Source organism: Emydura macquarii, unplaced genomic scaffold (genome assembly GCF_026122565.2).
Source record: "Emydura macquarii macquarii isolate MOO-44397 ecotype Brisbane River unplaced genomic scaffold, CSIRO-AGI_Emac_v2 contig_1002, whole genome shotgun sequence".
Classification (NCBI taxonomy): Eukaryota; Metazoa; Chordata; order Testudines; family Chelidae; genus Emydura; species Emydura macquarii.
In genome coordinates, this window is record NW_027131139.1 from 1,948,950 (window position 1) to 1,956,957 (window position 8,008).

The window sequence follows — 8,008 nt, forward strand, 5'->3', positions numbered from 1 at the left end:
GGAGGTCCACTAGTAACCGCCCTCCAGGCGGACAGGTCACTGTTCAGCATAGCCCTGCACACAACTGAGGACAAACTAACAGGCCTGTAGCTTCCCAGATCCTTTTCTTAAAAACAGGAACCGTATCAGCACTTCTCTAGTCATAGGGTACGACCTGGGATTGACAGAGTCATTGCAAATCTTTGCTGTTGGGAATTGCAATTTCATGTGCCAGTTCCTTTCAAATGCTTGGATGGAGATGATCTGGATATCCCCGGGGCAGGCTGGCTCAGGTCTTGGACGGGGCATGTTCAGAGAAAAGGCCAGTGCCATAGGCTGGAGGTGGGAGGATACAATAGGGGGCACTCTCCCCTGGCAGGAAGTGCTGGCCCCAGTGTATTGCTCAGATTGTGCTGTTTTTGAGGTTATAAATCTGAGTCCCTGAGCGGGCATCACTAAGGAGCCCATGTGCCGTGTACCCCTCGTGTCCTGGCCCAGTCCCAGCTCCCTGCGTTCCATGCAGCACCGTGCGACTAGATGTGGGATCCTTCACTTGTCCTAATCTACGGTGCTGTGCGGCCGTTAAACAGCTGCTGTGTCCCACCCCAGAGGCAGCTGCATATCAGCACTGGACAAAGGATTCCTGTATAAACAGCCCCATGCCCCACCCCAGAGGCAGTTGCATCTCAGCGCAGGGCAAAGGATCCCTCTATAAACTGCCCCTGCACCCCACCCCATCTCAGACCTGGGACTGAACGCAGTGACTGGCTGTACAAGCGACTCTAGTCCTGGGAGTGACCAGGGCTGCTGGGCCCTTGCCTGGAGATGGGCAAAGCCTCACTGGAGATGGGGACTCCGGGGTGGTGCAAGGCCGGGGGAGGAGGAGGTTCCTCTGGCAGCGGGAGTCCCGCGACTCAGCCAGCGCCGCCCCAGCCAGCCCTCCCCATTCACCGAACCCTTCGTGTCAGCGATTTCCCGCCTTGTCACGCCAATCACACGAGGCGCCGCTCGACCGGTCACCTGCGATCACATGGTTTCGTTTCTGCACCTCGCCTGGCTGGTAATGAGCAGTGGATAACGGGCGGGGCTCTGGACTGGCTCCCCTGCTGTTCCAGGGATGCCCCACCAGTCCCGTCTCTGCCCCTGAGCCCCTTACCCAGTAACGCCGCCCGTCAGCGCCCAGCAGCCTGCGTGTTACATGAGTTTGAGGGTCTCAGCCCAGTCCAAGGAGGAATGGGTCCCGCTGTGATGGGCATTAGCTGGTAGCCCAGGATTGGCCAGGAGCGGCCCCCCGCTGCCTTCCAGGGCAGGGCAAGGGGAGGGGTGGAGGGTGCTCTGCTGTGGGGTCCAGCCCTCAGTCTCAGGGGCTGGCAGACCTGCCCCAGCAATGGACCCTCGCAGAGGCAGGGAGCAGCTGGAGGGGCCGTAGCACCCCAGCAAGCACTGGCCATTCAGCGCTGGCCCAGGGAAGGTCTCGCATCCAGGCCATTCTGGATGAGAACCGTCTGTGGAGAGAAGGCAGCTGAATGCAGACCCCCCCCCCCCCCCCCGGGCTCCCAGCAGCCCCCAGGGCCTGGCCCCTGTGATCCCTACTGTTAGTTCCTCCAAGGCCCTGGGCACAGGGCCCCTCAGCCTGCACCCCCATAGGGCCAGCAGTGGGGAACCCACCCTCTGTGCTGCCCCCTTACCTGGCTGGCTGGTACCTCCCACGGCCTTGACGATGGCCCCAGTCTAGCCCCGTTCCCTCAGTCCGCAGGGCACAGGAGAAGCCTCCTCTGCCAGCTTTGCCTGCTGGCACTCTGTCACATCTCCTGGTGAGGCCCTGCAGCTGACGCGGGGGGTGGCGCTGCCCTCCCAGGGGGCTCGTTAGCCAGGCCCATGCAGGAGCCTGGGGCCCAAATGCCAGGCCTGGCTCCCCAGCTGGCAGGGGGTTTCCTTGGCACCTGGCTACCCCTGGGGGTTAGATCCTAAAGTGCATGAGGGGAAGACGCAGCGAGGGAGTGTGTGAGTGTGTGAGTGTGCGCATGGGGATGATGGGAAGGGGGTGATGGGAAGGGGGGGTTGAAAAAAGGTTTAAACCAGAGGGATAGAGGGCATGCCCCATCTTCCTCTTCCTCAGAGTCCTGTGCTGGGCTGTGCCCCCTGGCACTGGGCGAGGGGGCTGGAAAGCGGCTTGCTCTGCCCCAGAGTGTCCCGGAGCTACGGGTTGTACCGGGCGGGCGTGAGGCCTGCAGGGACAGGTCCTGTGGCGGCAGCGTGCCCGGGCCTGGTGGACGTCGAGGGAGGGACGGAGCCTGTCCGCACGGGAGGCGTGTGGCTTGGGACAGCCGGCAGGGAGGAGAATGGGCTGATGGAGGCAGGGTTGTGCCCGCTGCCCGTGTGGGCTGAAGAACGGTGTCACTGACGGGGAGCCGCCTCCTGGCTGGTCCCTGCGGCTGTAGCCTGTCCAGGAGCTGATGTTGCTGGTCCTGAACCTCCTCCAGCCGCACACCCAGGTCTGCTGCCACCCTCTGCCCCGGCTCCTGGTATTGCCTGTGTAAGCCAGGTCTGGGTCGCTCTCCCCCTGCTCAGCAGCTGATGGGGGGCACTTTATTGCCTGGGCTTTGTATCTGCATGAGTACAACTAAGTACAAACAATCCCACGAGGTGCTGAGCAGGATGGGAACGGTCGCTGTGTCTGGTATTGTTACAAGTCACTTGTGTGAAGTGCAGGGTAACGCAATGTCGTCCTTCGATTGTGTGAGCAGATGGCAGCAGAGCTGTGCTTAGCCTGGGCTGAGGAAAACTTCACCCTAAACTGAGCAGAGCCCAGCGAGGGCGGCGGACGGATGCTTCAGCCTTATAAAGACAGCCCAGAGGATCTGAGAACTTGGTGTGGGGCTGGGTTGTTCCCAGGTGTGGGTTGAGAATCGGCTGCGGTTAGACGATAGAATGAATTATTCCTCGGGGAGTACCTTGTTTTGTTAGAGGCAGGGATGCTGCTCCGGTGTTGGCAGAAGGTTTTTCTCATGAGCTGCAGTCACTAGAGGAGCGAGGAAACCTTGGCTGACAACCGGCAGCGAGGAGCCGGTGCCTGAAGATGGTAGGAGCCAGTATCCGGGGCTGGGTGTGGCCGAGAGGTGGCAGGAGGCAGCAGCAGAGGAAGGACTGCAGAGGGGGACTGGCTGAGCCCCCAATGGGGTGCTGACATTGCAGCTAGGGGAGGCGAAGGACATGGCCCCTGTACTGTGGGATGAGTCCAGCTCATTGAGCTCATGAATTCTGTCTGCACCGGCTCCCAAACCAGAGCTGTGTTCCTTCCCTCCTCTCATTAAAAGGTTTCCTTTCCACACTCAGACTGTGCAGCGAGAGGGGAAGTGTTGCGCTTTGGGGCGCCCAGGGTGGGGGCTCGAGCCGGTTTGGTGTGGTGTCATTGACAGGGACCCCTAGATATAGAACCCGGCCCTAGCTGCACTGGCTCTGCCTGGCAGATGGGTCACACCTGTGATGAGCTGGGGGCGATAGGGAGGGAGGGGTGAGCAGCTCATCCGGTGATGAGGAAGCGGCTGTAGGGACTGGCAGAAGCAGCTCTGCCTTCCCTGCTTTGGACCCCTCGGCGCTGGTGGAGGAGCCTGGGCTGAGTGGGATGAGGCTTGGGAGGGCGGGTATCACTGGCGCGGTGGGTCCCAGGGCAAAGGGTCAGGGCCTGGGGGTGTGGTGGGCCCCATTGGTACGGGTTGCAGGCCAGAGGCTGATGAGGTGGCAGGGGATGTGAGTCCGAGCTGTGCATGGACAAGGGGGAGAAGGTGGGCTGCAGCTCAGAAAAACCCTCTGAGTTGGAAGATGGCTCCGGTGACAGTGGAACTGGCGGAGCGGGCGGGCCATGGTCCGGAGTCGGCAGGGGCCGGTCCAGCAGGAGCAGGGATGGTTTGTTCACTGGAGTGGGAACCGCCTGGGTGAGTGGGGGACCGGAGAGGGTAGGTAGGGAAACTCCAGTGCCTCCGTGGAGAGGAGTGGAGCCAAATAGCCCGGAGGCCAGGCAGTGGCCTTGGAGATGTCAGAAGGCCAAGGTGGCGTCTGTGGGCTTGGCTAGAATGGGACAGGCGGTGTGCATGCCGGAGTGAGTACCGGGGCAACCGGCAGCGCGGCTGGATCCTTTTTGCGCTTTGCTTTACCCTGGATGCGGGGAAGGTTGGGCAGCGACGTTGGCTGCAACATCTCACCGACCTGGCCCGGCCCGGGGAGGAAACCCTGCGTTTAGAAGCAGCCCTCGGCGGAGACAGGCTCCTTTGCCAATGAGAGCGCGTCTTACCCTCACGTCTGGGCTTGTCCATGACAGCCGGTACCGCCGCATCCGGGGTGCGAGAGGTGCTGGGAGGCGCTCACAGCCGCTGATGGACTCTACCCAGATGGTTCTGACGGTCCCAGATCCGATCGGGCAGGCGGGCTCGTGGCTTCCTCCATGAGTTATTTTCGGAGGCGGCTCCTGGGCTTTCCAGGTCCGCGGTGGGAAAGACTTGCAAATCACACAGCAAGCGGGGAAGGAGGTAGGACAGACACCTCTGGTGCTTGTCGCTCACGGAGAACGAACGCAGGCAAGAAACAACTTTTCAACCCCGGATCGTGGGGCATAGCCCCGGGCGGGGGGCAGACCCCAGTCGGGATAAACTAACGCTAGCTACAACTACTGTTACAGCTATCTAGCTACAAGGAAAACAAGAACCACGTACAAATGGGTGGATCACTTTCAGCTAAAAGACTCCGAGTGCGGAGGAGCAGCGGTTCCGATGTTGGCCATATGGCGCTAAGAGGAGACTGGAGAGGTATTGACCTGCACGGCCTGGTATAACCATGGCTGGGAGCACGATGCACGTGTGTGTCAACGGACGCTGCCAAGAAAACCTTCCAGCTCCGGCACGCAGGTCACATGCGCAGCCGTGTGTGGAATACACCTGGGGACCGTCGCTTGAAGAAGAACCACAAATGTTTGGGGGTTGTGTGGGTTTTTTCATCCCCCAGTGGCAAAATGAGAAAAGGGAAATGGGGAGAGAAACGGGGAGGGCTGCGGGGGGAGAGAATTTTTTTTTTTTTAATTTCTCAGTAAAAAACCAGACACGTTTCGAAAGAAGAAAATATTTTCTACACCAATGTAGTGAAAAAGGCTGATTTACCGACAAAAAAGGTCAGGATTTAGTTTAAAGAGGAGGGAAAAAAGAAGGGCTGTGCTAGAGGTACAGAATACAACGAAAGTGGGCGCATCTATGTGCACCCCTTCACCTGCCCAGTGTTGCAAGAGCAATGGGCCATGCTGTGAAAGCAAGTGTCAAGGAACTGGGGAACTCACTGCCACTGGATGCCACTGAAGTTTTGAGTCTGGCAGGATTCAGAGAAGGAGGGGGGCCAGGGGTAAGGATGTCAGGACAGAATTTAGAAAATAGGGACAAGCCCACTGCTGCCTGTCGGCGTGAGGGGGAAATCCCTCCCCCCCCACTGGTTATGTCATTATTCGCTACTAGGAGGGGGTTCTTGCACCGTCCTCTGAAGCAGCTGGTGCTGGGGCGGCTGGGCCCATTCATCTGATCGGGGGAGAGGCAGCAGGGAGAGGGCAGGATACCGGGCTAGATGGGCCCTGTGACACTGGCAGACCAGGGCGGGAAGTGAGTCTGGCTGGTCTGTTAAACCAGCTCCTGACAGGCGCATGGTTAGTGTGTCGGCTTCTGGGCTGCCGCACGTCTTGATCTCACCTATAACCTGTGTAGGCTGTGGGAGAAAGTTAGTGTGAGTTGCTTTGACCACCCTACAATTTCCCTCCCGCCGACATACCGCGCCCGCTGTGCTGAATTAGCATCTCCACCCCCGTGAGCGGCGCAGAGTCCCGGGACACCTCGTTAGCTCGCTGCAGTGCCAGTGCAGATGTTGCTTACGGCAGCTGTCACTGGCTTTTAGAAGCTGTGTCACGATGCCCCGCACTAACAGCACGTCCGTGCCAGAGCTCCTGGTGTGGATGCGCACCACCGAATCAAGGAGCAAAGTGTAGCCACGCACACGTGGTGTAATTATTGTGGTGTCTGTATGTCAGTCGACTTCATTTTATAGTGTAGACAAACACAGAAGAAGCGTTAATTACTGTCAAGTGCTGGACCTGCCCACACGAAGGCCCACTGAAACCAAATGAAACACTGAAGACTTTGTTGATTGCCCCCATGTCTTTGAAGAGGAGCCAAGCGCTGATTGACCCGTGTGGGAAATGACTACAAACCCCTGGCAAGAAGACGCTGGCTCACTATGGGGCTTGGCATTCGGCCAGGGCAAGATTTCTAAGCATAAGCAAGAGATCCCCAAGCTGCTTAGAATCATAGAAGATGAGGGTTGGAAGGGACCTCAGGAGGTATCTAGTCCAACCCCTGCTCAAAGCAGGACCAACCCCGACTAAATCATCCCAGCCAGGGCTTTTTGTCAAGCCAGGCCTTAAAACCTCTAAAGATGGAGATTCCACCACCTCCCTGGGTAACCCATTCCAGTGCTTCACCACCCTCCTAGGGAAAAAGTTTTTCCTAATATCCAACCTAGACCTCCCCCACTGCTAGGACCATTGCTCCTCGTTCTGTCATCTACTACCACCGAGACCAGCCTAGTCACCTAGCTTAGCCCTAAAGGACGTAGAGCACTTGCACATTACATCAGCTTGTGTTACCTTTTGGGCCTTAACCCCAGGTGGCAACAGAGCCCGGCGTGTCCAAGGGGACTCCAGGGTAAGGCTGTTAGAGGCTGGAGCAGTTCACACTCAGTCCTTGGTTGGTGAAATTGTGGCACCGACGTCGCGAAGCACGCCACGCATCGGGGCATGCCCACTGGCCAGCGTAGCACGGAGAGGGGATGCGGGGCTGAATGGGCCCATGGATCTGCCCCTGCTTTCTGTGCAGGAACCAGCCACTCTTAAGTTTCCTGCAGTGGCAGAGGGAGGTGGGTGGGACTCAGAAGCTGCCTCGTTAGCTACAGCATCGTTAGCTGGGATGCTGCAGCCTGGGGGGGGGGGGCTGGCTGTGGTGGGGGGCCCTGGGATTTGGGGGTGGTGCGTGTTACTCTCCATCCGGCCATTTCTGTAAGTCAGGCCGATCACACGACGCAGCTGCGTCCCCCGAGCCCAGGCCTGCCCCGCACAGCTGCTGGAAACCGTCCAGTAATTAGGAAAAGAGGTTTAATTTCAGGCAATGAAATGACACTGAAGCGGCGGGTTAGCCGGCTTTGGGCTGCACAGGCAGATGATAAGCGGGCCGCTTGCGTAATTGTGAACTTGGTGCAGGCTGGGCGCCTTCCCCGGCCCTGCCCAGCCCTGGGGGGTAGGGGGCAATCTGGGGGGCAGCGACTCTGGGGAGGAGGCACAGGGGGTCTCTGCCTGGAAGGAGGGGTGTTTGCGGGCCTCCGTGTGGGATGGCTCAGCCCCCAGCCTGGCCAGGTGGGCGTAGGGCAGGGGGCCCCGGGCTGCAGGCATGCCCACAAGGGATGGGGCGGGGTGGCAGGGCTGGCTCAGCCGGGGCTTGATTTACTCAGATCTTTACACAATATTTGCTCTAGGGCCTGTTGGAGGCACCAGCGCTGCCTATAGGGGCACTTCCTATAGGGGGCACTGTCACCCCCCTGCCCCCCACTGCCCCACCTCAGCCCTCCAGTCCTGCCTGCCCCCTGTGCACAGCTGCAGTACTGTACTGTAACCCCACCCCCTCCCTGCTATCCCCATTGCCTCCCCCAGCCCGGCTACATCCCCCCCAAGTCACCCCCAAACACTCTCCCTCCAGCAGGCAGGCCTGGCCCTGGGACTTGCCTCTCCCCCCCGCCCCGAGCGATGGGGGTCTCTGGAGGCTGAGCTCTTTCGCAAGCCTGGTGCCCCCATGGCTGGCCAGGGGTTCCATGACCCCCCCATGCCGGGCACAAGGGCCTTGGGGGTCTGGCACAGCTGGCACTGGGGAGGCAAGGGCAGCTTGGCACCCCCATTCCCACCAGCCCCCAGGGCTCTGACCAGCCCCGCGCTCAGCTCCCCCAGGCCCAGCTG